The sequence below is a fragment of the Crocodylus siamensis genome, chromosome 8 (assembly GCF_052110815.1).
Source record: "Crocodylus siamensis isolate JL-2025a chromosome 8, ASM5211081v1, whole genome shotgun sequence".
Lineage (NCBI taxonomy): Eukaryota > Metazoa > Chordata > Crocodylia > Crocodylidae > Crocodylus > Crocodylus siamensis.
Window position 1 is genome coordinate 58,621,134 of NC_143402.1, and position 18,603 is coordinate 58,639,736.

Sequence of the window (18,603 nt, forward strand, 5' to 3'; positions counted from 1 at the left end):
GCAAGCATCCTCCACCCCCACCTGGGGCTTCAGATACTTCCAAGCCCCTTGGCAGGCATCCTGTGTGCAGGCCCAAGTCCGGAGGCTTGGGGTTTGGATGCCCCCAAGTTTCACTTCTCCTCAGCTGTAGGGTTGCAGGAGCAAGCTAGGGAGGAGTCTCCCATTTCCATACAGTCAGTGTGTCGCAGGACTCTCCCGTGCCCTGCTCCTGGGGGGTTATAAACTTAAGGGTGGGGAGGTGTGTCGCAGTGCACTGTAGTGCCTGCTCCTAGAGAAGGACAAGTGTTGGTTGCTGGAAACCCACCTTGGTGGTTATGGTATTTCTTTGTCCGCTGTCCTTCGTGCAGCCCTGCCAGCCAATGCCTTTCCCCCATGCCTGGGCAGGCTGTGAAGTCAAGCCACAGCAGCAAGGATCACTAGCTTCCACTGGGGAGCCAGCATTCTGTTTTTATTAAGTTTTTCTTTTAAGCTGATTTTTGTAGTTTCCATGAAATCTTTGAGTAGACCCTCGTGCATGTATTCAAGTCACTGAGAAAATGTCCACAAAGCACAGGGAGTGGCAGGCAGAGATATCACTGGTTTTGAATAGTGTCATTCAGGTAGCTGAAGGCACTTGATGCTTCTTAGCATAATGCTTCACTCAAGCCAGTTAGCTCTGCTGAGAAGTAGAGTACGTTAGCCTAGTCAAAACACTGGGCTAACCCAGATAACTTGTGTATTGGGAACATTTTATCTAGAGTATCCCTACACAACTCTGTATTGAACTATTTAGACAGACCTTAAAACAGACATACAAGCACCTCCCCAGTGCACCTTCCTCCAGCCAAAGCCCAGAATGTAGTGTGCTGCAGAGCAACAACATGCAGACCACATGGAGTTGGCCTTTCCTTGGCTCTCTCCAAGGAAGTCCCTGTCCTTGGGCCACACCATGTAATTCAGAGAACAGGAGGAGACCACAAGCGTTATTGCTGCCTTGTTTTGCTTGTTTATTTTGTGGACTAGTCTAGTCAACTAACATTGAAAAAGACTTTTGTAGCCTAATATGTACAGAGATTAGCATGGATCCCAGAGCAGGGGGCAGGTAATCTTGGCCCATTGTTTACCAGCTCAGTTGAACATGCACAGGCCCCCAAAGCATCCATGTCTCTGAGCACCCATGGCTGCCAGTGGCATTCTTTGTGTTAGCGTGACAGCCTCTGAATGACATGCCACTTCCCATACAAAAATGTAAGTGGGAGACTGGTATACCCAGTAGGCAACTGTCAATCCTCTGGATTAGCATTTCTCAACCTGTGGATCATGACCCACACATGGGTTGCACGAATATTTCAAAGGGTCTCAAGCTGCAGCAGAGGGACAGCGGGAAGACATCTGCCTGTTCCAGTGGGGGAAGGAGGTGGGGAAGAGCTGCAGACAGAGAAGCCATTGGCATGGGTGGGGGGAGAGAGGGTGGCACTGGCCCAGGGGGCCCCTTGGCTGTGGGGCCCCCTGTGGCCTCAGGTTTTGCAGGATAGGACAGGCCAGCCCTGAAGAGCTGTGCGGCCATGCTGGTGGTAACAGGGCCTGTGTCTGTGCTCGCAGAGGTGGGGTGGCTGGGACTAGGGGTCAGGCACTGGCAGGGCCAGGGGGATGTGGGTTGGAACAGGCCACAGACCTTTGCAAATGGGTCCTGGTAGGAAAAAGGTTGAGAACCACTGCTCTGGATCTTGGCGTACATGTTAGAGGTCTAGTCAGATGCCTGATGAATCTGTTTGTGGCTGACAAGCACGATTAGTGACACAGCTTGTTACGAGTTTCACAGATACATGTGTTGTTTGAGATGGAGTCCAAGTTTACAAAATGCTGCTTTCTTCTTTCCTGCTTTGCTTCCATCCTCTGGATCAAAGCTGCTTCATGCTGAGCACCCAGTGCCAGGTGTTCCCTCCAGATGGGATGGGGTTCTGCACGCTCTTCCCAGCTTTCTACATTGATACTGAATGACTTCATATAGTTCTTGCACACATTGTGGTACTGCCATGTAGAGCGACCCTGCTTTCTAGAGCCATCTTGAATTTCACTATGCAAAATCTTCATGGGGATATGGTCTTCTTCCATTCTTCTTGCATGGCTGATTCATTGCAACATCCTCTTCTTGATAGTGGTTTCTAAGTGTGTCAGTCCTGCATGCTCTAGTACCTTTGTTTGGTGTTCTGTCTTCCCACTTTATTTTCAGGATTTTGTGCAGACACCTCAAGTGAAGCTGTTCAGTCTCTTGTTATGCCTGGCATATGTAGTCCATGTTTCTGAACCATAAAACAGGGATGATGGCACACAAATCTCATAGATTTGCATCTTCACCTTAGCTGATAGTTTGCTGTTATTCCATGTGTATTTCTGTAGTAGCCTGAAATTCTTAGCTGCTTTTCCAATTCTGTTATCAGTTCAGTCTGAAGGTCAAGATTCCCATTGATCGTAGAACCCAAGTAGGAAAAACTGTCAATGACGCCAAGAGAATTATCCTCCAGACTGATGTCGGATATTGGTTCTTTCACCCCTTAGTTCACGACCAGTCTTCTTGAGACTAGCTGCCATCCCAAAGCTCTTGTGTGATTCAGAAATCATGGGGGCAGGGCCACATGACAGGCAGACCTTGCAGCCAATTGGTGATGAATGGTGGGGCCACTGAGGCGCCTCCGCCAGACCGATTTTGGGAGGGCCCACCGTGCCCCATCCGCAAAATGGCTGCCCGGGCCCATGTACTGCCTGTGAAATGGGGGGGTAGCCCCTGCAAATTAGGTAGGTCCTGACCTATTGCAGTATAAAGAGTACACCTCTTGCAAACTGTTAAGCCCTGGCTCTTGGGAGGGGCCCTGCCACCTGGTCACCATCTTGGAACTGGAAGTCCCACCCCAACCCCTGACCTTTGCCACCAGAGGTTCCACCCCTTGCCCTGGAAGGACTTCTTTGCGGGGGGGGGGGGAGGGGGGTGTTGTCATTTTGGAACTGGATGTCCCACCCTATCACACAGGCAGAACTGGCCCAGGGGCTGGCTTGTATCTCCTAGAGGCACCACCATTTCCAGTCACATGATCTCCAGCCCATCCCAGGTGGGTTTCAGCCTGTTCCTCATGCATTACATGTACTACTTGACTACTGTGGTGCAATGTGCTCCCCCATAGTCACTATAGGCATCTGTCTTACTGTTGCTTCTTGTATGGCAACCAACTCAGCTCCTCTGATTGCTGCTTTGTTCTGCTGTGCTGCCTTTACCATGTCTTAGTAGCAGGGGTTAAGGGAACCTGCAACACAGTCTCGCATAATGCAGTACAATCTGCTAGGACTGTATAATCCTACGGATATTGATTGGTTTAAACCAGAGGTACTCAAGCCTCAGCCCATGGGCCAGATCCAGACCATGGAGCTGAGTGATCCAGCCCATGGGGCTCCTCCAGGATCTCGAGATTTGGCACAAGGGAATGGCTGAGGAACTGCTCAGGGAGCAAAACCCATCTGCAGAAACCAAGCAAGCTAAGCAACCCACTTGTAGTCAGCTACCCATAACTTCCTGTCACCTGGATCCTCCATCCTTATCACATGGTCAGTGAGAAACTTGCCTCTCATAAGACACACAGGGTGCTGACAGATGTGCAGCTCCCTTGCCTAACTCATGGCACTTCACAGAAAGTGCTATGAGTTAAACCAACCCGATTCAACAGATATTCACTGCTGGATTGGGAGGGTGGAGAATTGAGCTCCATTTTAGGGCCAATCCAGTGAGAGAAGCTGCGTGTCTGCAACCTCTTCCCCTAGCCCTGCCCCCCCTCAGACAGCTCTGGTGTTGTTTCAGGATGGCCGGGGGGTGGGGGGTGGAGGAGGGGAAGGGAAGGGAGGTAGGTCTGTTCTGGTGTTTGCCCAGCCTGCACTGGAGTGGGGGTGGGTGGATTGGTGCCCCCAACCTCAGGGGTAACTGGTTCAGGGGGGGCCTCCAATTCACCCACTCCACCCTCCAGCACAGGCTGGACAAAACCCAGACAGAACTCTCTCCCCTCCCTTCCCCACTCCCATCTTGAAGACAACATGGGAGATGGGACTGGGCTGCTTCAGCCCAGCCGTGCTCCTGGTGCACACCAGCAGAAGTTAATGAAGGCACTCCACTTTGGAGTGCTGTCATCTGAACCCTTGTGTAATGAGGGTTCATTTGTTGCATGATTAGGTACTTTTTAAAGTGCTCTGCAGCCATACACTTTGGTTAGTGCATGACTGTAGGGCACTTTCAGTGGCCAATAGCGTGACAAAACATCACTTCTGTCAGTGCCCACAGATTCTATCCCATCAGGCCTTTCCATCTATGATAGTCATCCTATCCTATCACACAAACTCCCCAGACAGCATATCCCCAAAACATCTGATTCCCCTTTTCTGTTTGTTCCCCCTCCTCCACCCAAATTGTAGCCCCTATCTTTTCCACCATCACGGGAACTTGCCTTTGAAATATGTCGTCCTGTTTGAATACGCCTTCCTTTCTCCATTGAGAGAGACCTATTTGAGTGGAATACATTAAAGCTTTCTTTTTCTCTGCTGTTTTTCAATGGCTGGTCTTTGCTGGGGAAATATAAATCTGCCTTGACCAGGTGGGAGACATGGATGCATTGTGAAGGAACTAATGCTAATTGACTGATCTTTTGTGATCTGAAATCTCAGAGCCCCTCAGAGAATGTGTGGGAGCAATTCCAATTACAATGAGGCACAGCCAGAAAATACCTCAAAGCAAACATTTATTTTTAAATCCATGTTAACCAGGCAGCCAAAACAGACGTCTTGGGAAACATGGATCTCAATACTGGTTCTTTATTAACAGGGTAAAAGCCCTGTTGGAGAAGGGCAAATAAGAGTTTTTTTTGTAAAGAATGTTTTGATTCACTAGTTGTTGGCACGGTTTCTGTCTCAGCCAGACTAATATGGCTTCCACCACTCTCATCCTTTACATGCTATGTCAAAGTCATCCTTTTATATCCACGGTTCTACTAGATATGACAGCATTCCCAGACAAGGTAGTTAGGTTGGAGTTAAGGCTTGAAAGATGTGTCATTAATAAGCATCAAGTAGAAACACCAGACATTCAGACATTTAAAGAAACCCAAACATTTGAAAAGAAAAAAAAATCCAATGTTTACAAAAACATATAGGCTCAACCTGGCAGTCTTGCCCATTGAAATCAATATGTTCTATGGACAGAGAGAATGTACAATCAAACTCTTTATAATAATAATGCTCAATAAAGCAATTTACTTGTATAGACTTTTTTTCCAGTACTTTTACAAAGGTGGGTAATTTGCCATCCTTGCTGAGCAGATGATTACACTGAGATAGATAGGTTTATCCTCTTTGTTCTATCTAGAGTCTCAGCAAGTCTGGCAGTGCCGAGAATGGAACTGTTGGGAAGCCTCTGAACCCCCTCAATGCTGGGTGTGTCTCTACGTTCCTCCTTACAAGATAAATGAGTTCCAAAGATGGGTTCAATATGACTTACAGTTATTAGCATGTGAAATAAGGTGGGACAGTTTGAGTGAGCTGAGATGAATAGGCTGTTTACAACATCAGTGTTCATAAGATGATTCCGGGCGCAGACAATGGTCATACACCATGGCTCAAAAGTCATGGTCAGGAATGCAGAATTTGAAGTTCATTTAAAAAAAAATAAACACCCCTCCCCCAAAGACCCACCCCACCTTAAATGCAAAAACATGCATGTGGAGTCTGGAGGTACACAGTACACAGAACTGATGTGGCTGATAATTGCCGTGTGTGTGCACACAGCCAGGAGCACAGCCCAACCATGTGGAGAGCAGCTGGATCCAGCTGGTAAGTCTGTTGTGGGTGAAGGGGTGTGGAGGGAATGGGACTGGGGCAAGGGCAGGGGCTGCCCAGCCAAGGCAGGGTGTGGGACTGAGCTGTGTGGGGGGGGCCAGGGTGGTGCCTCCCACTGCTATGCACACCCCCAGGAGGGCAGGGGGATGTGTGCCCTTAGATTTGCATGTGGGGTGGGGTGTGGGTGGGCTGCAGCTGGTGCCAGGCTCTTCCTGGTGGCGGGCTGGGCTTGGTTGTGCTTGGGGTGGGTGGTGGCGGCGCTGGGAGAGGGAGTTGGGGGGCTACGGAGAATTCTGGAGTGGCTGCAGTCCCCTCCCCCACCCTGTAGCCCCACTCCCGTAGGCCCCTGTGGTGAGGGAGGAAGTGGGGTTAGGGCTGGAGCAGTGGCAGGCACTGCCCAGCCAGGCTGCAGCATGGGATGGAGCTGCGAGTGGCTCATCTGGGGGTCATGGTGGGTGGTGGCTCTTACTGCTGCACGCACCCCAGGAGGGCATGGGGGGCATGTGCCCCCAGATGTGCATGAGGAGTGGGGAAGGCTGTGGGCTGCTGTGAGCTGGGGCAGTGCTGGGCTGTTCCTGGTCAGGATATTGGGCCGGGCTGCGCTGGGAGCCAGGGCTGTGGGAGCTATGGTGAATTCTGGAGTGGCTGCAGCCCCTCCCATAGCTCCCATAGCCCCCCGCCCCCCCAGCACTGCTGCAGCCCAGCCCAGCTCCCACCAGGAAGAGCCAGGCACAACCCCTGCCCCAGCTTGCCCTGCCCTGTGAGCAAATCCGGAGGCATGTACTGCCCCCACCATGCCCAACCTGGGGTACAAGAAGCGGCCCCCGCATCCCCTAGATGAGCTGCTTGTGGCTCTCTTCTGTACTTTTACCTAGCTTGGCAGCACCTCCCCCTGCCCCTGCCCCAGCCCCACTCCCTCCCTCACCACAGGGGCCTACAGGAGTGGGGCTACAGGAGGGGGGGGCTGCAGCCACTTCAGAATTGCCCCCCCAACTCCTCCTCCCAGTGCCACTGCCACCCGCCATGAGCCCAGCCCAGCCCAACCCTCCACTGGGAAGAGCCCAATGCCAGCCACAGCCTGCCTGCACCCTGCATGCAGATCTAGGGGCACATGCCCCTCTTACCCTCCTAGGGGTGTGCATAATGACAGGAGCTGCTATTCAGTCCCGCGCCCCACGTGGGCTGGGTAGCCCCTGCCCTAGCCCCACTCCCTTCCCCACTGCTGGGGCCTTGATCTGCCCCCTCCCTTCCCCCGCCCATGCAGCAGCAGCCTGCCTTTGCCCCACAAACAGATCTGGGGGCACACGCCCTCCACGGTGCCCGGAGCAGCGGGAGCTGCCACCCTTTCCCAGCGCCCCCCGGATGAGCTGCTTATGGCTCTGTCCCAGGCCCTGCCCTGGCTGTGCAGCGTCTGCCCCAGCCCCACCCCCTCTCCCAGTGTGTGGGCCTCGATCTTCCCCCTCCAAAACAAGAAAAAACTATAAAGGGGTACATGAGCTGAAACTTTGAAACAGAAGAGGTACCCTTGTTAAAAAAGATTGAAATCCCCTGCTCTAATCTACAGTATGTAGCTGGTATTGGTAATTTTGCCTGATTGCTAATATCCCAGTAACCAGTGTACAGTTTGAAGAATTTGTCTTAGATGACCCTGTACTTCTCTAGGCAAAATTAGCAAGACTCCCAAGAGACTAGCTGATGCTGGCAGGTTACATGAAGCATGAAACTTCTCACAGCTGCTCCTTCTGCTCTGATAGGGCCATGATGCAGCTGAAAATGTAACATTATGTATGTTATTTCTGGGGGAGGCAGTAAGGGACAACAAGAGGGAGCTGAGGACTTTGAGGTAGTACGATCTGGGGGTTAGAACACTTCCTTGGAAGACAAAGGTTCAATTCCCTCTTCCACCACTCCTTTGCATGGCCTGGGCAATGTTGGTTAGGCCCAAATACTTATTTACTAGGCTCCTAACTTCTATTGAAACTAATGGGAGTTGGATGTGTACTACATAAGTGTAAGATACAGACTGCAGTCTCTTGATGCCTCAGCTGTCCTAGGATTGGTGTGAGGATAACTATAGTGATAGCTGTGCTGAGATGCTATGGTAGTAGAAACCAGATAAGGATGAGACAGATAACATGGGGAAGGAAGGAAGAATGGGGGAAGACCATATTGTAACACACAAAACCACGTCACATACATAATACAGGGCTGTCCACTTGCTAGCCTGTGTGCCATATGTAGCCTGCAAGGGGTTAACATGCCCCAGGGTTCCCACCCAGCAGCAGATGCCCTTATTGCTCCCGCTGCAGCAGCACTCCCCATCTTCTGCTGCATGCCCTTGACCCAGGGTGTAGGGTGGTTTAGCATGGCATGGTGCAATCCATAGTGTTTGGGGACTGAAGCACCCATGCAATATAGTGCAGATGTAATGGAGAAGGCTGTGGCCAGACAGCTGAAGGTGGGAGCGAGAACTTGGTGTGTGTGCATGACATACAACTTGGACCATGTCCCCCAGAGTGCATGGCTCTTGATGGTGCAGCCTATGGAGCATGTGGCCCTTGGGCTGCTTAGAAACTGAACAGCCCTGATATAATTGCAATATCTCTAACTGGAGAGGTGGTGGGGAAAGGCCACTAAAAGTGATCAGCAGCCAGAAGGTTCAGTTAGTGTATACCTAGGACAGTGTGTCAGTTAGGAGAACAGAAAAATATGTAAGATCTTTCACAGTGTTTTGTAAAAACACCAATTAGTTAACCCATTTAACATCTGAGCAAGACAAAACAAATGCATTTCAATAGAGATGTGGCTCTACTGAAGTCAATAGAATTATGCCAATTTGCATCAGTTAAGGATATGATCTGACCCACCAGTTTTACTCTGTTTTATTTTACAAAAGCTTCTCTTACAGTGGTTCTCAACCTCTTAGACTCAAGGCACCCCTTAGAAAATGGCAGCTTAGTGTTTTGACTACAGAAAAATAATGGAACAGTTCTTCTGTTGCAAAGAACTCTGCAAGACCACACATCACAATGTTTTTGGTAGGGGTGCAGTGATAGAGATTTTGGGGGTTGATATTGAAAGCTGATTTTCAAGAAGGCATATTAGCCGATACTGATCCGATTTCTGATACAGCTGCTGGTAAGTCTGTTGTGGATGGGGAGGGAAGGGGTGTGGGGAGGACAGATCAATAGCCCCCGTGGTGAGAGAGGGAGTGGGGCAGGGGCTGGTGCTGCCTAGCCAGGGTGGGGTGCAGGACAAAGCCGTGGCTTGTCTGGGGGGCACGGAGCAGCTCCTGCTGTTGCATAAACCTTGGGAGGGCATGGGGGGAGGTGTTCCCTGGATCTGTGCAGAGGGGGCTGCAACTGTGGGCTGGGGCACCAGTCGCAGAGCCAGGGGAGCGTGGGGGAGCATGGGGGGGGCTGTGCCCCCCCGCAGACCCGGAAGCAGATCGGAAATACTTCCAGTCCACTTCTGGATTCGCCACCGAACATGTGGAGGGCCACCCTGCACTCCTCTGGGATGCTCCATCTACCCCAGCATTGCAGCATTCACAAGCTGTGCTGGTACCTCAAGGTATGTAGAAAAATCTTTTAAAGCTGTGTCTATGGCTGAATTGCTGATTCTCTGAATCAGCATCAAATCTTCAGATTCAGATTCAATTGAATCGAATTGGGAAAGTGATCCGAATCAATGAATCAAATCACTGTCCCTGATGTAGGCCAAATCTGAATCAAATGGCGCCCACTTCACACACCCCTACTAGTTTTCCTAGTAAAGGACATCCAAGATGCACAACGTGCCTTTCACATAATTTCAAGTGAGACAGTAGACAGGATGTGATTGTAGGCAGCTATCAGCTGCTTTGCTTCCTGTTTTTAACCACATTTCCTGTCTTTTGCTTCCATTTACATAAAGCAGTTGAATCTTGAACTCTCAGAAAAAACACTGAGTTGAATTAATGCTAGAAAATGGTTCTTTTTTCATTACATTTACTGAGCAATCAATCAGCTGCTGTCATGTGTTAGCAATCACATCATCCTATTTTGGCCCCACCATCACATCGCTGTGCAACCCAACTACTGTCTTTGCAGTTCTATACTCCGGGCAGCCCATCCTCCTCTACTGTACCTGAAGTACTTTACCAAGAGAGAGCGCTCTTTGGTGTATACTTTTGCTTCCACAGCAAGGACGAGCATCTCCTCCACTCTGCAGCATAACATCAGCAGGGAAAATGTTACCAAAAAGGGTCAGAACAGAAAGAAACCCCACACAAGAATACAAAAGCTGAGGGGATATAGAACAATACAGGGATCCAGCTGTGGCCTAGAACAACTATGAGAACATAACGGAGTACTGGGGAGGTGGATGAAAGCCTAGCTTTAGAAGGGGTAAGAGTCATAACTGCAGGGCTGGATTAAGAATTCTTAGGATTTTGGATCCAAAGAGCATGGCAACTGGAGATGACTGCCCTGACCACCACTCATAACAATTTTTCCGTTATTAACTATCTAACCAAGTATGAAAAAGGCATACAAATAAGCAAGTGCTACATTTATCATATTTCAAATGACTTAAAAAAAATTAGGTTGAAAAGCTCTTGTATGATGTTATTAAAGTCCAGTTGTCATCAGATGTTCTGGTTCATGTGCTCCAAGATATAAAGCATTTAGTTATCTCTGTTGCATTCTTGATTTAAGCTCATTTTTTATCCTAGCCATATTTGAGAATGTATGCTTTCTTTCAGTTTGTGATAGGCAGTGTCAGAAAAATCTCCAGAGTGATGTTCACATTAGGGAATACTGATTGAAGGCCTCTCTGTCTTAGGTCTTCTAGCAGCTTGGTTGGAGATTCATTATGAAAACTTTCAAAGTTCAAGATTTGCGGGTAAAGTGCAGCAAATGCAGCAGTACACTTGTGAATGCCAGGGATGTGCAATGGGCTGAGTCCAAACAAAACTCCAGAACTGTCAGTCATCATCTTATAAGCATCATTATTACGTGTCTTATTTGTGCAAGTTAGCAGATTGTTAATTAAAAGACTGAATGTTTCCAAACAAAAACATGTTGTCTTCCTTGCAGTAAGGTCTCAGGCTGTCCTGATTTATCTTCATATTCTTTACTCTTTTGAGTACAGCACAGCTCACTTTGATATTTTTGGGAAATGGCTTTGCATATATTCATAGCAATGTTTTCAAAATTGTCAAATTCTTCTTTTGGGGCAGCCACAAAATGATTGTACTGACCACAGCAGGTAAGCTCCTGTACTAAGATTGCTATGTGTTCTTTGTAACTGTATGCTGGTCACTTTAAATTGCTGAAGCACTATGTCCCAAAATCGGAGAAGTCAGATCACAGCTTGGCTCTGCAACACTTCAACACATACCTCATTCATTACCATCTTCTTTGGTATAGGGTGACCACTTTTTCAAAATGGAAAGGTGGGAGGGACACATGCCTGCCTCTTCCTCAGAACTCACACCTCTGGCAGCAGTATGGCTGGAGCAGAGCGTGCAGCCTACATCTGCCCTTGCCCCATGCACAAATCTGGAGGGGCACTCCCTGGGAGTGTGTGCAGTGGCAGAGAGCTGCCCCCCCTGGACAAGCCACCTGTGGCTCTGTCTTGCTCCATGCCTCAGCCTCGGACACTGCCCTGGCTGGGCACTGCCCCCAACCCCTGCCCCATTCCTTCCCTCATTGTGGGGGCCTCAGTCTGTTATCCCCTACCTCCCTCTGCCCCCCTCCCATAGTGTTACCTGCAGGTAGCTGCTCTCTACACTACCTGGCTGTATTCCTGGCCAAGTGCATGTGTGCAGGCACACACATGCACATGGTGCCCTCTACATCCAACCCCCAGCAGCCTATTTCCTACAGTTTTCCTCGGTGAATGGAAATCCCGGATCCCTGCATGATACTGTGAATCCAGGACAAATGCTGTCCCAGAGTCATGCAGCCCAGGATCAGGACCTGATGTTCCCATTCTGGGACTGTCCTGCTCCATTAGGGATGGGTGGTCACCCTACTTTGGTATCATGGCCAGCTTCCTTATTCAGTAAATACCCTGCTGGTTGCAACTGTGTGCAAGTGTTTGCTGAGTACAGTTTCTCCACCTGGATGTAGTCACTGCATTAGCTGTAAAGAACCTAGTATTGCTTTGCTATCTCAAGAGCAAACAGTGAGCTGAGACCAGATCACTCTGGAGCAACAGTTAGCAGAGGCTGCGCTCTGGTTCTGCTCCTTCTGGTGCTGATCACTTGGTTTTCCTTCCTCCTCCCTGGCCATGAGCCTGTTCTTCAGCTATGGACATTGCTAGTGTCTACAAGCCCTACTAATTGTAGGGTGAAGGTTAGTGAACTTCTGCATGCCTCAGAAAAACACTCCAGTACCTGGTCCGCTGCCTTGCTGCTAAAAGCGGCAGCAGTGCAACTGATGGGGTTTGAATTACGCTTTGACTCTTGGGAGGGAGGAGGGACTGCAGAAAAAATTGGGCTGCCCCTCACAATACCCTAATAAAATTAGAACCCCCCCAGGTTATGATTTTCAAAACTTACAAGGGGCTCATCTCTTATGGGGGAGGGGTGGGGGGCGCTCAGCCCTCCTGAAATTTGAACCCTGTTTACTGAGTTTTCACCAAACCCTGATCCGTCAAAGATGCAGAGACCTGGCATGTTAACTACCTCCTACTTCTATAACACGGTCCTGGGTATGACCATAAACTGCATCCGACTGGTAGCATATTGATAGCAATATGGTGGGAGAACTCCTACAAAATACCAGTATTGCAACCTCCAGAGTAAAGCAAGTATAGGGCACCTCAAAACCTGGCCCTTCCTCCTGGGTTGGAGTAAAGCTATGGGACATCACTCTGACAAAACACCCCCCCACTGAGGGCTGAGGCAGTTAGTGGCTCTAACCCATTTCCCTCTGGCAGCAGCTACAACCATTGAGACACTGATGGTCTGGATGCAGTCTGGCCTTCAGACTCTGTCTCAATGGTCTGAAAGGGGATGGCTGGTCTGGGGCAGCCTCCACCCTCTTGCCCAGGTGGACACATTGGAGGTCTCAGTGAGGGCTGCAGGACTTTTTTTTTTTTTAAGAATATTTTCCAAGCCAAATCTAGTCCAAATCCATGAGTCAGTCCAGAACTATGTGTCCCTACAACCAGCAAACATCCTCCATCCCCACCAGGGGCTTCAGACATTTCCAAAGTCTCCTCGCAGGTGTCCTACGTGCAGGCCCAAGCCCGGAGGCCTGGGGTTTGGATGCCCCCGAGTTTCGCTGCCCTCAGCCGCACGGCAGCAGGAGCAAGCTAGGGAGTAGCAGGCTTTAACCCCAACCCCTTGGCGGGTACTAAACCGCGCCGGAAGAGCAGTGCTCCCCGGGAGCGCTTCAAGACAACAGCCGTCCTGGAACCAGACACACACAGCGACTCGTTTCTCCCGCCCCACGCCAGAAGGCGCATAAGGAACCCGAGGCAGCGCCAAGGCGCCTGCGCAGCCCTTCTCGCGGGGGGGGGGGGGGGGGGCGGGGCTGACTGCCTCTCTGGAGAAGGCCTTAGGAGAGAGACAAGAAAGTCTCGTCCCAACCCGACCCCTCCTGCCTGAAGTGCCTCATACAGCAGCTGCGGATGAAGGAGCCGGGGCAGCCGACGGGTCTGGGCGTGCAGCGAGAGGCAGCACAAGGACCCATTCCCAAAGCGGGGGCTCCTCCCCATGGCTGACGGTCGGCCGCCTGACGCGGCCCCATCCCTGTGACGTCGCGGTGGAGGCCCCGCCCCGCGCCTTGTTGTCACCGCGCGGCCCCGCCCTCCGCAGTCCCCGGATGAGGCAGGGCTCGGAGCCGGGAGCGGTCGGGGCGATGGTGCTGTTGTGACAGAGGTGAGCGGCGGCCGGCGGGAACAGCTGTGGGCGGCGGCGCCCAAGCGCGGGGGGCGGCGGCGGCCCGGGGGGTACCACCGGGGCGCGGGGCTCAGGGCGCGGGGCCTGGCAGAGAGGCCGAGGGGGGCGCGGGGCCCGCTCCACAGCTCGCCGCGGATTGGACGTGAAGTGACAACGGGGCAGGACCCACCTCCTCTGCTCGTTCGCGGGGAGCGGAGCCTGCACGAGCGCGGATTGGGCGAGGCGCTGTCAGTCCCCGTGCCCGGGTCGGCCCCGCCTTTTCTGCTTTCCAGGCGGGGCTGTGGCCCCCCTCGGGGGGGGGGCGCCCCGACGGGGCCTCTTCGCCTCGCGCCCCTGCGTTGCCCCGCGACCGTCCCCGAGATCCGCAGCGCTCCCCAGACCGGCCGCCCCTCTAGACAGGGGGTAGAGAGCGAGGCCTCCGGTTCTTCGGGTTGTAGCTTCTGCCAGAGTGAGGGGCTGTACCCAGGTAGCAAGGTTGCCTGGTAAAAAGACAGGCCCAGACCCTGCGTTGGGTTGGGCACCCAGAAAATCAGCTCTGTCCTTTGGACGTGAAACCATGGGGGTGATACGACGCTGACCTTTGCAGTCTCATCACATGCATTTGACTCACAGCCGGTGTGATGCTGCCGTGGCAGGCGTGCAGGCGACAGCCTGTGGTCAAGCATCCAGGCAGCAGCAGGCAAGCCCCGTCCTCGTGCTGCTCCACAGTGACTGGCTGGTGCAATAATGAACGTAACTCTTTCTTTTCACATAGCACAGCAGATAAAAAAAACCCCAAACGCTATCCAACGTGACTAGACTTTCTAGCATGTTTGACGTTTATGGCTGGTGAAGTGTTTCTGAGTCATGGCATTGCTTTTCCTTTTCTTTCCTTTTTTAAACTTGAGTTTATGAAATGTGTTGCTGGGTTTGCCATGGAATCTGTCTGTCTTCAATCTGCTATATTTAGGGAAAGGGAGGGGCCTGCAAAATGTTTGCTGTCAGATGGTTGCTAGAATACATAAATATATTCATGATGTCAAATGCATTTTCAGCAAATTATTAAAAATAATATTTCTGTTCCATCAGAGGAAAGAGCAGATTTAGAAGTTCAGTACGCTCATCAAAAGAGGATATACTAAAAGGGTACATGATGGTTTTGTTAGTGTCATAAATGTAGACCTTACAAGTGAACGCACAGTCCTTGCTGCAGAGAGGTTAAAAGAGAAGGTATAACAGATCCATTAGGGAGAGATCAGTCAACACTTTGAAATTCTTTTGATAAAACCATCTTCACGCTCCCCACCTACACACACTGCTGTGTTCCAGCCACATCTTTTGAAGCAGGACTATGACAGCCAGTCTGTTGACAAAGTTCCTTAATCAGGAGTTGCTACTGTGTTGCTGTTAGTCTCTGCCCTTTCCTTCATGTCTTCCAAACAGACTGTTTTCTTCACTGCACATTGATATCTGCTCCCTGACTGCGACATCTTTAAGGTTTTAAATAAAGGTGCACCAATTGGATTGACACACATAAAAGGGAAGTTTATATTATTGGCTATCAGCTTTTTTTGGCTGTTGTAGCCAATAATGTTCTTCGATAATTATGCCCCTGGATGCCTGGGTTCCCTCCCCCAGATACACCCATATCCCCTCACTGGCGGGTTGGGCCGGGCTGGTGTGGAGCAGCTACTGCAGTGTCCTGGGTGCTGCTGTGGTGTGGCATGGGCTGGGGCCAGGACAGGCGCTGGAAAAGGTGCCAAATGCTGCAGATGTGACTGGGACAGGGAGGGACGGGTGGAGTTGAGCTGCCTGGTCCAGCATAACCCAGTCCACATTTGCTATCTGTTATCAGATCAGTCTTGGCTGATATGGCTAGTTAATAATTGGCTATCAGTATTGGCCAAGAAAATCTTTATTGGTACACCCCTAATTTTAAATAAACTGAAATATTTCCAAGGAGAATGTCTTATATATTATAGTGTTAATTTCCTACAGCTGTAATTGCAAGGGTTTTTTTTGATCTTTTAATTCAATGCAATCTAATGGTCAGAAACTGTTAAGAACTTGTTCTTGTTTAATAAAAATACAGAATTCACGTTTTGTAACTGTGACGATTACAGGCTTGACATCTATGAAATGTTTGCTTTTAATAGTTTAGTTTACATTAGTAATGAAAACTATGGGATGGTGTAGTTGGTCTAAAATGAAAGTTGTATCTGTCAAGTTTATCTGACTGTAAATGGAGTGTGAGCATCTTGAGATGAAGATTGTGATTTTAAGCAGGAATGTTAGTTGCTGCAGAAAAGGATGGCTGTGCAAACAGCGTGAAGTAAAAAAATACTTGTATTTTGTAAATATTAGCTATGTGACCTTTTAAAAGATAGACTCATGGAGTAATAGTGCTCTAAGGGAGCTCGAGAGGTCATCTAGTCTAGCTCCCTGTTTAAGCAGGATCACTGTTATCTATAGTGTCCTACACAAGCTTTTGCCTAACCTTTTCTTACAACTGTGCAAACTACCCTATCGCATAACTACCAGCCACATTGCCCCACAACATCAAGACCACCCTAACTTAGCATAGGTAAAGCAGGGGGTTGGGGGCTGCCAATGTCATTCTGCTGAAAGCACAGGAAGTGGCTGTTAAAATACACTTGAGAGTTGCAAAGAAAAGGGCTACAGAGAAAGGCAACCACTGCACTTCACCCCCCCTTGTAGCCTATGCTGTAGGGCAGAATTTCTTTCTGATCCCAAATGTGCATTTGGTCTGATCTTTAGTGGAGGGGCAGACTTTAGGGTAGATAAAAATTCGTGATTTAAAAAAATCAGTTTTTTTTTAGTTGGACTTTTAATATTTTTATCTTAATTATAATTTAGCTTTCCTTTTTAAAAATAAACCAGCTTTAAAATGAAATTTGAATTCAATACAGCATATAGGCTAAGGTATACAATTAATATAATCTATTAAAATTATTTAAATAGTATGTTGAGTCAGTGAGCCTCTACTAAAAACTCTGGAGTTAAAAGCTGATTTGGTTCTGTAAGAATGAGGGGGGAAATGTGTAACTTTTGAGGCTTAAAAAGATGGCACATTATTTCATGTATGTGGGGCTTGACCCTGAAAGGGATGCAGGGTCTATACTACTGGATGCAGAGGATCAGCAAAGTCATCACAAATATTGGAACCTGGCCTCTGACTCCAGCAGACACTATCATGTGCATTCCTTGATCAGGATGATACACTGAGCCCACCTTGTATATTTTCCAGTGGTTCTTAATCTTTTTTGTACCAGGACCCATTTGTAAACATCAGTTCCCATCCCAGCCCAGTGCCCTCCTTCCTGACCCTCTGCCCCGAGGCAGCAGTCTCGCAGTGTGTGGGGCAAGAAGGTATGTGGGACATGGCAGGTGGAGGGGCAAGCAGCCCCTCGCAGGCTGGAACTCTGCCAACCTGCAAAGGAAAACCTGCAGTTTCTCATGTTTTTCTCCTTTTCTAAAGTTTGTTGATCCATTTTTAAAGTTTGTTCATAACCCTTTCATATATTCTTGCAACCCACTTTTGTGTCACGACCCACAGGTTGAGAAATGCTAGCTCACCGAAAAACAACCATCTGCTCAGTAATTGCAAACTCCATGCTTCCAAATGATTCTGGGTACTTCAGTTAAATGACCTTTCTTGGTCCCTTTGCATGTCTACAGAGATGTAAATATTACTTTTTCAAGTGCTCTATCTGTATCTTGAAACTAAAATACTGCAGTACAAAAGTCCGGGGGCTACAATAGCAGATATCATGGATTTTTTTTTTTTGGCGGGGTGGGGAGTGAAGGACATGGTGAGTTATATCACAGGGAGGAGTCTTGGTTTGTTGTTAATTTCTTGTGCAGAGTGGGGAGAGGGAGCAGAGTAACGAGCAGTGTGTGCAATAGAAAGGACCAATGCTGGGCTTAAGGCAGTGTAGGAAAAGGAACAGCATTTTGTGGAACATCCTTTAGTCTTGATTTCCACACCTGGAAACTGCTATGGCTGCAGATCACAAAAAAGACCTTATTTAGGAATATTTTCAAGAAATGTCTGCCCTAGTGGGGGAAAAATAGAGGAACACATGCCAAATGAAACAGTGCAACAAAGAGATGCAAGGCCTGGTGGCCTGAATGAAGTAACATTATGAAAAATGTTTCTCAGAAAGCAGTGAATTTGAAGATGGTGATGTAGAGATGTTTGAGCCATCTGGATCAATTGGTTAGCAAACTTGCTATCTTTGAGCCATTCTTATGGATTGCCTGCCATACATTGTAATGCTAGGAAATAATAACTTTGACAATGTTAGTTATTTTGGGTGGATTACTTATGAATTTCAAAAAGTTTGTGTTCAAAATCTAATGAATATGGTAGTTAGTGGGAGTATTTGTCAATTATGCATTTTTAATATTACCTCTGCACTTCTAAAATGAGTTTTATTGCTCAGTGTAAGGGTAGCAAGAGCTTTCCACACGTATGTCAGTAGCAAGAGGAAGATCAAGGAAAGTGTGGGTCCCTTACTGAATGGGGGAGGCAACCTAGTGATGGAGGATGCAGAAAAGACTGGGGGAACTGGGCGTATTTAGTTTAGAGAAGACTGAGAGGGGTTTTAATAGCAACCTTCAACTACCTGGGGGTGGGGGTTGGAAGAGGATGGTAGCAGATGACTGAACAAAGAGCAATGGTCTCATGTTGCAGCAAGAGAAGTTTAGGCTAGGTATTATAACTTTTTCACTAGGAGGGTGGTAAAGCACTGGAACAGGCTATGCAGAGCAGTTGGAGAATCTCTATCCCTGCTGGCTTTTAAGACTTGGCTAGACAAAGCCTTGTCTGGGATGATCTATTTGGGGATGGTCCTACTTTG

The 18,603-nt window shown here is 49.1% G+C and overlaps 1 protein-coding gene across 4 annotated transcripts in view; it reads left to right on the plus strand.

Annotated features, from left to right (window-relative positions):
- The first annotated feature begins 13,377 nt into the window (after positions 1-13,377).
- NDEL1 (nudE neurodevelopment protein 1 like 1) overlaps positions 13,378-18,603 on the plus strand; it is a 57,061-nt gene continuing 51,835 nt past the window's right edge. For 2 of the 4 annotated variants that reach the window (XR_016443757.1, XR_016443756.1), the window contains exon 1: positions 13,378-13,720. The gene's annotated coding sequence lies outside the window, so the exon portion shown is untranslated. The remainder of the gene's footprint in view (positions 13,721-18,603) is intronic. The other 2 variants (XM_090059404.1, XM_090059405.1) reach the window with 2 other exon arrangements.